This window comes from Triturus cristatus, chromosome 7 (assembly GCF_964204655.1).
Source record: "Triturus cristatus chromosome 7, aTriCri1.1, whole genome shotgun sequence".
NCBI lineage: Eukaryota > Metazoa > Chordata > Amphibia > Caudata > Salamandridae > Triturus > Triturus cristatus.
Genome location: NC_140590.1, coordinates 234,583,614 through 234,598,096, shown reverse-complemented (window position 1 = coordinate 234,598,096; position 14,483 = coordinate 234,583,614).

Sequence of the window (14,483 nt, the reverse complement as noted above, 5' to 3'; positions counted from 1 at the left end):
TTTAAAAAACCTTAGAAATTCACTGAAAAAACTATAGGTTTCAGGGCTGTTATAGTTAGCTGGACATTTCACTCGTACAAAACCATTGAAATTCCCCCATTATAGTTACTTCAGCTAACTATAACTTGCGCACCCGCAATGCACTACTGCTGATGACGTCACATATTACATCACTCATGACATGGTCAGTGACATCACTCATGATATCACTGATGACATCTCAATTGACATCACTGATGACATCACTGATGACATAATCCTTGTGATAGAATGGCAGACCTCCTCTCACCCTAATATAACCTTTGATACACACATACAAAAATAGAAACTAACATTTTCAAAACAATGGACATACCAATACCAGTTACAACAACCTATTCAGTAATTCTTAGATCTACATACACATCCACACATTCACCAACAGTCCTATATAGTCATCATGTACTCACTCATCATATGTACTCATACACCTATACATCCTGTTACACACCACCACTCATCCATAGAGTTACTCACACACATAGTCACTCATGCTAATAAATAATCAAACATCCATTTACTTGCCTATACAGTTATACACACACCACCACACTTACTTCTATAGAAACTTACACATACTTACTCTTTTGAACAATCACTTATAGAAACACATCCAAGGACTCTTCCAATCTCTCAATCTCACATATACTCACTTATATACACCAATATTCACATATACTAGTTTAAAATATATGTAGTTACTTATAAAGACACTATTGAGACAGCCATTCACTCACTAATACACCCATACACACACTCATCCACCCATACAGTCCTGCACACATACTGTCTTCAACACATACAAATAGTGACTCACTCATTCATGCATGTATGCACTAAGTAATACCCCCACTGAACCATACTGACACTCAGACACTCATACTGATACTGAAAAAACCAAGTAATAACCCATGTAGCTACTCACCAACCCATGCAGCCACTTATACACAAAGTGAGAGACTGGTATAGATATTTATATATTTAAACATTACTCACTAACCCATGTATTCACTAAGATACACTTAATCAGTCAGTTATACAATCAATTTTTCATTTAAAAAAATCATCCATTTAGACACTTATTATACCTATTTATTCTAACATCGACCTTGAGATATACATATATAAAACATATTTAATATTCAGAAAAACACACAATCTCTGGATGATGTCATCAGTGATGTCATCCGTGATGTTATTTGAGATGTCATGAGTGATGTCACTGACCATGTCATGAGTGATGTAATATGTGACATTGCAGGCGCGCGAGTTATAGTTAGCTGAACGAACTATAACGGGGGAATTTCAATGGTTTTGTATGAGTGAAATGTCCAGCTAACTATAACGCCCCTGAAACCTATGTTTTTTTCAGTGAATATATATATATCTATATTCACAGAAAAAACCATAGGTTTCAGGGGTGTTATAGTTAGCTGGCCATTTCACTCGTACAAAACCATAGAAATTCCTCTGTTATAGTTAGTTCTGGTTCTATGGTTTTTTTCAGTGAATTTCAAAGGTTTTTTTAAATGCTAATTTTTAAGTGTGATAGTAGTTATACCTATCTTTTTGTACTGATTTTCTACAGTTTTTCAACTGTTCATTTATAAATATTTTATTCATTAAATAACATTATATATTTTTCAGAAAATTAAAAAAAAATTTTTTTTACAAATGCAAACTGAACTATTGATTAATTGTTTTGTTTTTATTTTTTATTTTAATATTTTTATAATATTTTCTTTAAAACAAATCCAAATTTTTTCCGGAGTCGCGCACCCAAAGCGTACACATCACGGTTGGTGCGCGGATTATAGACGCTATTTTAGAAAAGTTGTGAAGGATCAGCGTACGGTGTGTGACGGCTGCGTGTTTTTCAGTTACATAATATACATTTAATATTACGTGATGTACGCGATTGGTATGCGACCAGTCCGCGACTCCTGCTCCCACGCATTCGTGACACATGCGCATTACGGTACGAGATGATTGCGCGGTGGCGTGTCCAGCGTGACGTCATATACGTGCTGGGGCGCGCTGGGTGCGCAACTCCCGCAAAAATATTTTATGTTCCAAAATGATATGTATGTGTCTTTAATATACATATTAGGGCAAGAGATTATCTAAGATAGTCATAAAAATAACATATTTGTACTTATAATAAACGTATGTTATTCTTAAATATATTTTCGCGAAGTCAGATGCGTGCATCGTGAGTGCAGAGAACCAGGTCAGCAGAGGTGCTGTAGAGCCAGAGAAACCAGGTCAGCAGAGCCATTGTAGAGCCAGAGAACCAGGTCAGCAGAGCTGCTCTAGAGCCTAAGAAGCTGGTCAGCAGACCTGCTCTAGAACCAGAGACCCAGCTTAGCAGAGCTGCTCTAGAGCCAGAGACCCAGGTCAGCAGAGCTGGTCTAGAGGCCGAGAACCAGGTCAGCAGAGCTGCTGTAGAGCCAGAGAAACCAGGTTAGCAGAGCTGCTTTAGAGCCAGAGAACCAGGTCAGCAGAGCTGCTCTAGAGCCAGAGAATCAGGTCAGCAGAGCTGCTTTAGAGCCATAGAACCAGGTCAGCAGAGCTGCTCTAGAGGCAGAGAACCAGGTCAGCAGAACAGCTTTAGAGCCAGAGAACCAGGTCAGCAGAGCTCTTTAGAGGGAGAGAACCAGGTCAGCAGAGCTGCTTTAAAGCCAGAGAACCAGGTCAGCAGAGCTGCTTTAGAGACATAGAACCAGGTCAGCAGAGCTGCTCTAGAGGCAGAGAACCAGGTCAGCAGAGCTGATTTAGAGGGAGAGAACCAGGTCAGCAGAGCTGCTTAAGAGCCAGAGAACCAGGTCAGCAGAGCTGCTCTAGAGCCAGAGAACCAGGTCAGCAGAGCTGCTTTAGAGCCAGAGACCCAAGTCAGAAGAGCTACCCTAGAGGCCAAGAACCAGGTCAGCAGAGCTGCTGTAGAGCCAGAGAAACCAGGTCAGCAGAGCTGCTCTAGAGCCAGAGAACCAGGTCAGCAGAGCTGCTGTAGAGCAAGGGAACCAGGTCAGCAGAGCTGCTTTAGAGGGAGAGAACCAGGTCAGCAGAGCTGCTTTAGAGCCAAGGGACCAGGTCAGCAGAGCTGCTTTAGAGCCATAGAACCAGGTCAGCAGAGCTGCTCTAGAGGCAGAGAACCAAGTCAGCAGAGATGATTTAGAGGGAGAGAACCAGGTCAGCAGAGCTGCTTAAGAGCCAGACAACCAGGTCAGCAGAGCTGCTCTAGAGCCAGAGAACCAGGTCAGCAGAGATGCTTTAGAGCCAGAGACCCAGGTCAGAAGAGCTGCCCTAGAGGCCAAGAACCAGATCAGCAGAGCTGCTGTAGAGCCAGAGACCCAGGTCAGCAGAGCTGGTCTAGAGGCCGAGAACCAGGTCAGCAGAGCTGCTGTAGAGCCAGAGAAACCAGGTTAGCAGAGCTGCTTTAGAGCCAGAGAACCAGGTCAGCAGAGCTGCTCTAGAGCCAGAGAACAAGGTCAGCAGAGCTGCTTTAGAGCCATAGAACCAGGTCAGCAGAGCTACTCTAGAGGCAGAGAACCAGGTCAGCAGAGCTCTTTAGAGGGAGAGAACCAGGTCAGCAGAGCTGCTTTAAAGCCAGAGAACCAGGTCAGCAGAGCTGCTTTAGAGACATAGAACCAGGTCAGCAGAGCTGCTCTAGAGGCAGAGAACCAGGTCAGCAGAGCTGATTTAGAGGGAGAGAACCAGGTCAGCAGAGCTGCTTAAGAGCCAGAGAACCAGGTCAGCAGAGCTGCTCTAGAGCCAGAGAACCAGGTCAGCAGAGCTGCTTTAGAGCCAGAGACCCAGGTCAGAAGAGCTACCCTAGAGGCCAAGAACCAGGTCAGCAGAGCTGTTGTAGAGCCAGAGAAACCAGGTCAGCAGAGCTGCTCTAGAGCCAGAGAACCAGGTCAGCAGAGCTGCTGTAGAGCAAGGGAACCAGGTCAGCAGAGCTGCTTTAGAGGGAGAGAACCAGGTCAGCAGAGCTGCTTTAGAGCCAAGGGACCAGGTCAGCGGAGCTGCTCTAGAGCAAGAGAACCAGGTCAGCAGAACTGCTTTAGAGCCATAAAACCGGGTCAGCAGAGTTGCTTTATAGCCAGAGAACCAGGTCAGCAGAGCTGTTGTAGAGCAGAGAACCAGGTCAGCAGAGCTGCTCTAGAGCCTAAGAAGCAGGTCAGCAGAGCTGATCTAGAACCAGAGACCCAGCTCAGCAGAACTGCTCTAGAGCCAGAGACCCAGGTCAGCAGAGCTGCTCTAGAGGCCGACATCCAGGTCAGCAGAGCTGCTGTAGAGCCAGATAAACCAGGTCAGCAGAGGTGCTTTAGAGCCAGAGAACCAGGTCAGCAGAGCTGCTCTAGAGCCAGAGAACCAGGTGAGCAGAGCTGCTTTAGAGCCATAGAACCAGGTCAGCAGAGCTGCTCTAGAGGCAGAGAACCAGGTCAGCAGAACACTTACTCTACTACTCTCTACTACTCATTCTCTACTATTCACTCTCTACTACTCACCCTCTACTACTCACTCTCTACTACTCACTCTCTACTACTCTCTACTACTCACTCTCCACTACTCACTCTCTACTACTCGCTCTCTACTACTCTCTACTACTCACTCTCTACTACTCACTACTACTCTCTACTACTACTCTCTACTGCTCACTCTCTACTACTCACTCTCTACTACTCACTCTACTACTCTCTACTACTCACTCTCTACTACTCACTATCTTCTATTCACTCTACTACTCACATTCTACTACTCACTCTACTACTCTCTACTACTCACACTCTATTACTCTCTCTCTACTACTTACTTTCTACTACTCAATCTACTACTCTCTACTTCTCACTCTCTACTACTCACACTCTACTATTCACTCTCTACTACTCACTCTCTACTACTCACTCTCTACTACTCGCTCTCTTCTACTCTCTACTACTCTCTCTCTACTACTCACTCTCTACTACTCTCTCTACTACTCTTTACTACTCACTCTCTACTACTCACTCTCTACTATTCACTCTACTACTCGCTCTCTACTACACGCTCTCTACTACTCACTCTCTTCTACTCTCTACTACTCTCTCTACTACTCACTCTCTACTACTCACTCTACTATGCTTGTCTACTCACGCTCTACTACTCACTCTCTACCATTCACTCTCTACTACTCACTCCCTACTACTCGCTCTCTTCTACTCTCTACTACTCTCTCTCTACTACTCACTCTCTACTACTCACCCTACTACTCTCTGCTACTCACTCTCTACTATTCACTCTCTACTATTCAATCTCTATTATTCACTCTCTACTACTCACTCTCTACCACTCGCTCTCTTCTACTCTCTACTACTCTCTCTCTACTACTCACTCTCTACTACTCTCTCTACTACTCTCAACCACTCACTCTCTACTACTCACTCTCTACTATTTACTCTCTACTACTCGCTCTCTACTACTGGCTCTCTACTACTCACACTCTACTACTCACTATTACTCGCTCTCTTCTACTCTCTACTACTCTCTCTACTACTCACTCTCTATTACTCACTCTACTACTCTCGTCTACTCACACTCTACTACTCACTCTACTATGCTTGTCTACTCACGCTCTACTACTCACTCTCTACCATTCACTCTCTACTACTCACTCTCTACCACTCGCTCTCTTCTACTCTCTACTACTCTCTCTCTACTACTCACTCTCTACTACTCTCTCTACTACTCTCAACCACTCACTCTCTACTACTCACTCTCTACTATTTACTCTCTACTACTCGCTCTCTACTACTCGCTCTCTACTACACACACTCTACTACTCACTATTACTCGCTCTCTTCTACTCTCTACTACTCACTCTCTACTATTCACTCTCTATTACTCACTCTCTACTACTCACTCTACTACTCGCTCTCTTCTTCTCTCTACTACTCTCTCTCTAATACTCTCTCACAACTACTCTCTCTACTACTCTCTACTACTCACTCTCTACTACTCACTCTCTACTATTCACTCTCTACTACTCGCTCTCTAATACTCGCTCTCTACTACTCACTCTCTACTACTCACTCTACTACTCTCGTCTACTCATGCTCTACTACTCACTCTCTACCATTCACTCTCTACTACTCACTCTCTTCTACTCTCTACTACTCTCTCTCTACTTCTCACTCTCTACTACTCACTCTACTACTCTCTACTACTCACTCTCTACTATTCACTCTCTACCATTCACTCTCTACTACTCACTCTCTACTACTCACTCTCTTCTACTCTCTACTGCTGTCTCTCTACTACTCACTCTCTACTACTCACTCTACTACTCACTCTCTACTATTCACTCTCTACAACTCACTCTCTGCTATTCACTCTCTACTACTCTCTCTACTACTCACTCTCTACTACTCACTCTACTACTCTCGTCTACTCACGCTCTACTACTCACTCTCTACCATTCACTCTCTACTACTCACTCTCTACTACTCGCTCTCTTCTACTCTCTACTACTCTCTCTCTACTATTCACTCTCTACTACTCACTCTACCACTCTCTACTACTCATTCTCTACTATTCACTCTCTACTACTCACCCTCTACTACTCACTCTCTACTACTCACTCATTACTACTCTCTACTACTCACTCTCCACTACTCACTCTCTACTACTTGCTCTCTACTACTCTCTACTACTCACTCTCTACTACTCACTACTACTCTCTACTACTACTCTCTACTGCTCACTCTCTACTACTCACTCTCTACTACTCACTCTACTACTCTCTACTACTCACTCTCTACTACTCACTATCTTCTATTCACTCTACTACTCACATTCTACTACTCACTCTACTACTCTCTACTACTCACACTCTATTACTCTCTCTCTACTACTTACTTTCTACTACTCACTCTACTACTCTCTACTTTTCACTCTCTACTACTCACACTCTACTATTCACTCTCTACTATTCACTCTCTACTACTCACTCTCTACTACTCACTCTCAACTACTCTCTACTACTACTCTCTACTACTCACTCTCTACTACTCACTCTCTACTATTCACTCTACTACTCGCTCTCTACTACTCGCTCTCTACTACTCACTCTCTTCTACTCTCTACTACTCTCTCTACTACTCACTCTCTACTACTCATTCTACTATGCTTGTCTACTCACGCTCTACTACTCACTCTCTACCATTCACTCTCTACTACTCACTCCCTACTACTCGCTCTCTTCTACTCTCTACTACTCTCTCTCTACTACTCACTCTCTACTACTCACCCTACTACTCTCTGCTACTCACTCTCTACTATTCACTCTCTACTATTCACTCTCTATTATTCACTCTCTACTACTCACTGTCTATCACTCGCTCTCTTCTACTCTCTACTACTCTCTCTCTACTACTCACTCTCTACTACTCTCTCTACTACTCTCAACCACTCACTCTCTACTACTCACTCTCTACTATTTACTCTCTACTACTCGCTCTCTACTACTCGCTCTCTACTACTCACACTCTACTACTCACTATTACTCGCTCTCTTCTACTCTCTCCTACTCTCTCTACTACTCACTCTCTATTACTCACTCTACTACTCTCGTCTACTCACACTCTACTACTCACTCTCTACCATTCACTCTCTACTACTCACTCTCTACTACTCGCTCTCTTCTTCTCTCTACCACTCTCTCTCTACTACTCACTCTCTACTGTTCACTCTCTACTACTCACTCTCTACTATTCACTCTCTATTACTCACTCACTACTACTCACTCTCTACTACTCGCTCTCTTCTACTCTCTACTACTCTCTCTCTACTACTTACTCTCTACTACTCTCTCTACTACTCTCTACTACTCACTCTCTACTACTCGCTCTCTACTACTCACTCTCTACTACTCACTCTCTACTACTCACTCTCTTCTACTCTCTACTACTCTCTCTACTACTCACTCTCTACTACTCACTCTACTACTCTCTACTATTCACTCTCTACTACTCACTTTCTACTACTCACTTTACAACTCTCTACTGCTCACTCTCTACTACTCACTCTCTACTATTCACTCTATACTACTCATGCCCTACTACTCACTCTCTGCTACTCGCTCTCTTCTACTCTCTAACACTATCCATCTAGTACTCACTCTCTACTACTCACTCTACTAATCTCTACTACTCACTCTCTACTACTCACTCTCTACTATTCACTCTCCACTACTCACTTTCTACTACTCACTTTACAACTCTCTACTGCTCACTCTCTACTACTCACTCTCTACTATTCACTCTATACTACTCATGCTCTACTACTCTCTCTCTACTACTCGCTCTCTTCTACTTTCTAACACTCTCCCTCTAGTACTCACTCTCTACTACTCACTCTACTAATCTCTACTACGCTCTCTCCACTACTCACTTTCTACTACTCACTCTACTACTCTCTACTACCCACTTTCTACTACTCACTCTCTACTATTCACTGTCTACTACTCACTCTCTACTACTCACTCCCTACTACTCGCTCTATTCTACTCTCTTCTACTCTCTCTCTACTACTCCCTCTCTACTACTCACTCTACTACTCTCTACTACTCACTCTCTACTACTCACTCATTACTATTCACTCTCTAGTACTCACTCTCTACTACTCACTCTCTCCTACTCTCCACTACTCATTCTCCACTACTCACTCTCTACTACTCGCTCCCCACTACTCTCTTCTACTCACTCTCTACTACTCAGTACTACTCTCTACTACTACTCTCTACTACCCACTCTCTACTACTCACTCTACTACTCTCTACTATTCACTCTCTACTACTCACTTTCTACTACTCACTTTACAACTCTCTACTGCTCACTCTCTACTACTCACTCTCTGCTATTCACTCTCTACTACTCTCTCTACTACTCACTCTCTACTACTCACTCTACTACTCTCGTCTACTCACGCTCTACTACTCACTCTCTACCATTCACTCTCTACTACTCACTCTCTACTACTCGCTCTCTTCTACTCTCTACTACTCTCTCTCTACTATTCACTCTCTACTACTCACTCTACTACTCTCTACTACTCATTCTCTACTATTCACTCTCTACTACTCACCCTCTACTACTCACTCTCTACTACTCACTCATTACTACTCTCTACTACTCACTCTCCACTACTCACTCTCTACTACTTGCTCTCTACTACTCTCTACTACTCACTCTCTACTACTCACTACTACTCTCTACTACTACTCTCTACTGCTCACTCTCTACTACTCACTCTCTACTACTCACTCTACTACTCTCTACTACTCACTCTCTACTACTCACTATCTTCTATTCACTCTACTACTCACATTCTACTACTCACTCTACTACTCTCTACTACTCACACTCTATTACTCTCTCTCTACTACTTACTTTCTACTACTCACTCTACTACTCTCTACTTTTCACTCTCTACTACTCACACTCTACTATTCACTCTCTACTATTCACTCTCTACTACTCACTCTCTACTACTCACTCTCAACTACTCTCTACTACTACTCTCTACTACTCACTCTCTACTACTCACTCTCTACTATTCACTCTACTACTCGCTCTCTACTACTCGCTCTCTACTACTCACTCTCTTCTACTCTCTACTACTCTCTCTACTACTCACTCTCTACTACTCATTCTACTATGCTTGTCTACTCACGCTCTACTACTCACTCTCTACCATTCACTCTCTACTACTCACTCCCTACTACTCGCTCTCTTCTACTCTCTACTACTCTCTCTCTACTACTCACTCTCTACTACTCACCCTACTACTCTCTGCTACTCACTCTCTACTATTCACTCTCTACTATTCACTCTCTATTATTCACTCTCTACTACTCACTGTCTATCACTCGCTCTCTTCTACTCTCTACTACTCTCTCTCTACTACTCACTCTCTACTACTCTCTCTACTACTCTCAACCACTCACTCTCTACTACTCACTCTCTACTATTTACTCTCTACTACTCGCTCTCTACTACTCGCTCTCTACTACTCACACTCTACTACTCACTATTACTCGCTCTCTTCTACTCTCTCCTACTCTCTCTACTACTCACTCTCTATTACTCACTCTACTACTCTCGTCTACTCACACTCTACTACTCACTCTCTACCATTCACTCTCTACTACTCACTCTCTACTACTCGCTCTCTTCTTCTCTCTACCACTCTCTCTCTACTACTCACTCTCTACTGTTCACTCTCTACTACTCACTCTCTACTATTCACTCTCTATTACTCACTCACTACTACTCACTCTCTACTACTCGCTCTCTTCTACTCTCTACTACTCTCTCTCTACTACTTACTCTCTACTACTCTCTCTACTACTCTCTACTACTCACTCTCTACTACTCGCTCTCTACTACTCACTCTCTACTACTCACTCTCTACTACTCACTCTCTTCTACTCTCTACTACTCTCTCTACTACTCACTCTCTACTACTCACTCTACTACTCTCTACTATTCACTCTCTACTACTCACTTTCTACTACTCACTTTACAACTCTCTACTGCTCACTCTCTACTACTCACTCTCTACTATTCACTCTATACTACTCATGCCCTACTACTCACTCTCTGCTACTCGCTCTCTTCTACTCTCTAACACTATCCATCTAGTACTCACTCTCTACTACTCACTCTACTAATCTCTACTACTCACTCTCTACTACTCACTCTCTACTATTCACTCTCCACTACTCACTTTCTACTACTCACTTTACAACTCTCTACTGCTCACTCTCTACTACTCACTCTCTACTATTCACTCTATACTACTCATGCTCTACTACTCTCTCTCTACTACTCGCTCTCTTCTACTTTCTAACACTCTCCCTCTAGTACTCACTCTCTACTACTCACTCTACTAATCTCTACTACGCTCTCTCCACTACTCACTTTCTACTACTCACTCTACTACTCTCTACTACCCACTTTCTACTACTCACTCTCTACTATTCACTGTCTACTACTCACTCTCTACTACTCACTCCCTACTACTCGCTCTATTCTACTCTCTTCTACTCTCTCTCTACTACTCCCTCTCTACTACTCACTCTACTACTCTCTACTACTCACTCTCTACTACTCACTCATTACTATTCACTCTCTAGTACTCACTCTCTACTACTCACTCTCTCCTACTCTCCACTACTCATTCTCCACTACTCACTCTCTACTACTCGCTCCCCACTACTCTCTTCTACTCACTCTCTACTACTCAGTACTACTCTCTACTACTACTCTCTACTACCCACTCTCTACTACTCACTCTACTACTCTCTACTATTCACTCTCTACTACTCACTTTCTACTACTCACTTTACAACTCTCTACTGCTCACTCTCTACTACTCACTCTCTACTATTCACTCTATACTACTCATGCCCTACTACTCACTCTCTGCTACTCGCTCTCTTCTACTCTCTAACACTATCCATCTAGTACTCACTCTCTACTACTCACTCTACTAATCTCTACTACTCACTCTCTACTACTCACTCTCTACTATTCACTCTCCACTACTCACTTTCTACTACTCACTTTACAACTCTCTACTGCTCACTCTCTACTACTCACTCTCTACTATTCACTCTATACTACTCATGCTCTACTACTCTCTCTCTACTACTCGCTCTCTTCTACTTTCTAACACTCTCCCTCTAGTACTCACTCTCTACTACTCACTCTACTAATCTCTACTACGCTCTCTCCACTACTCACTTTCTACTACTCACTCTACTACTCTCTACTACCCACTTTCTACTACTCACTCTCTACTATTCACTGTCTACTACTCACTCTCTACTACTCACTCCCTACTACTCGCTCTATTCTACTCTCTTCTACTCTCTCTCTACTACTCCCTCTCTACTACTCACTCTACTACTCTCTACTACTCACTCTCTACTACTCACTCATTACTATTCACTCTCTAGTACTCACTCTCTACTACTCACTCTCTCCTACTCTCCACTACTCATTCTCCACTACTCACTCTCTACTACTCGCTCCCCACTACTCTCTTCTACTCACTCTCTACTACTCAGTACTACTCTCTACTACTACTCTCTACTACTCACACTCTACTACTCGCTCTCTTCTTCTCTCTACCACTCTCTCTCTACTACTCACTCTCTACTGTTCACTCTCTACTACTCACTCTCTACTATTCACTCTCTATTACTCACTCACTACTACTCACTCTCTACTACTCGCTCTCTTCTACTCTCTACTACTCTCTCTCTACTACTTACTCTCTACTACTCTCTCTACTACTCTCTACTACTCACTCTCTACTACTCGCTCTCTACTACTCACTCTCTACTACTCACTCTCTACTACTCACTCTCTTCTACTCTCTACTACTCTCTCTACTACTCACTCTCTACTACTCACTCTACTACTCTCTACTATTCACTCTCTACTACTCACTTTCTACTACTCACTTTACAACTCTCTACTGCTCACTCTCTACTACTCACTCTCTACTATTCACTCTATACTACTCATGCCCTACTACTCACTCTCTGCTACTCGCTCTCTTCTACTCTCTAACACTATCCATCTAGTACTCACTCTCTACTACTCACTCTACTAATCTCTACTACTCACTCTCTACTACTCACTCTCTACTATTCACTCTCCACTACTCACTTTCTACTACTCACTTTACAACTCTCTACTGCTCACTCTCTACTACTCACTCTCTACTATTCACTCTATACTACTCATGCTCTACTACTCTCTCTCTACTATTCGCTCTCTTCTACTTTCTAACACTCTCCCTCTAGTACTCACTCTCTACTACTCACTCTACTAATCTCTACTACGCTCTCTCCACTACTCACTTTCTACTACTCACTCTACTACTCTCTACTACCCACTTTCTACTACTCACTCTCTACTATTCACTGTCTACTACTCACTCTCTACTACTCACTCCCTACTACTCGCTCTATTCTACTCTCTTCTACTCTCTCTCTACTACTCCCTCTCTACTACTCACTCTACTACTCTCTACTACTCACTCTCTACTACTCACTCATTACTATTCACTCTCTAGTACTCACTCTCTACTACTCACTCTCTCCTACTCTCCACTACTCATTCTCCACTACTCACTCTCTACTACTCGCTCCCCACTACTCTCTTCTACTCACTCTCTACTACTCAGTACTACTCTCTACTACTACTCTCTACTACCCACTCTCTACTACTCACTCTCTACTACTCTCTACTACTCTCTACCACTCACGCTCTACTACTCTACTACTCAAACTCTATTACTCTCTACTACTCTCTCTCTACTACTCACTTTCTACTACTCACTCTACTACTCTCTACTACTCACTCTCTACTACTCACTCTACTAATCTCTACTACGCTCTCTCCACTACTCACTTTCTACTACTCACTCTACTACTCTCTACTACCCACTTTCTACTACTCACTCTCTACTATTCACTGTCTACTACTCACTCTCTACTACTCTCGTCTACTCACGCTCTACTACTCACTCTCTACCATTCACTCTCTACTACTCACTCTCTACTACTTGCTCTCTTCTACTCTCTACTACTCTCTCTCTACTACTCACTCTCTACTTCTCACTTTACTACTCACTCTCTACTATTCACTCTCTACTACTCACTCTCATCTATTCACTCTCTATTACTCACTCTTGTTGGAGGGAGGACCACCGGGGGGTCAGAGGGCCCACTCCGGGGCACCTTCCTACCGCAAAGTTATAGCTGAGCGCCGCTGAGTAGCCTCCTAGGAGAGGTCTTTCTCCTATGATCGTACTAGGCCCAGTAACACCACCACACAGGACTTCGTATCAGTTGCTTATCTAGGTACTTTATCAATAGTAGCACATTCGAAATATTTACAGGGGGATCGAGAGATCCAGAAAGCGTCTCAATGTCTTTGTAGGGACAGGGTAGCGGGACAGTCTTAGTACCAGCCTGGTACGGGGAAGCTCTGCGCCAGACCTTGCGTTAGGCCGAAGGTGGCTCTGGGGATCGGAGCGGCAGGTGCTGGTCTCAAAGCAGCTCGGACGTGGAGAGCCGCGACGGTGTCTGCAGGGCTCGGGTGGTAGTTCCGCTTGGGTCGAGCCGCGACACAGTCAGCAGGGCTCCGGTGGTAGGTCCGCTTCGGTCGAGCCGCGACGAGGTCAGCCGGGCTCTGATGGCAAGTTCAACAAGGTCGGGCTGCGACAGCGTCAGCAGGGCCCCAAAGGTTCGTGAAGGTCTTTAAGCACGGTGGAGCCGCGACGTAGTCAGCAGGGCTCAGAGCGTGGTTCCAGGATGAGTCTTTCTCCGTAGGGTCAGCCGCGATCCGATCAGCAGGGCTCTTGACTCCGGGATACAACTGCTGTCC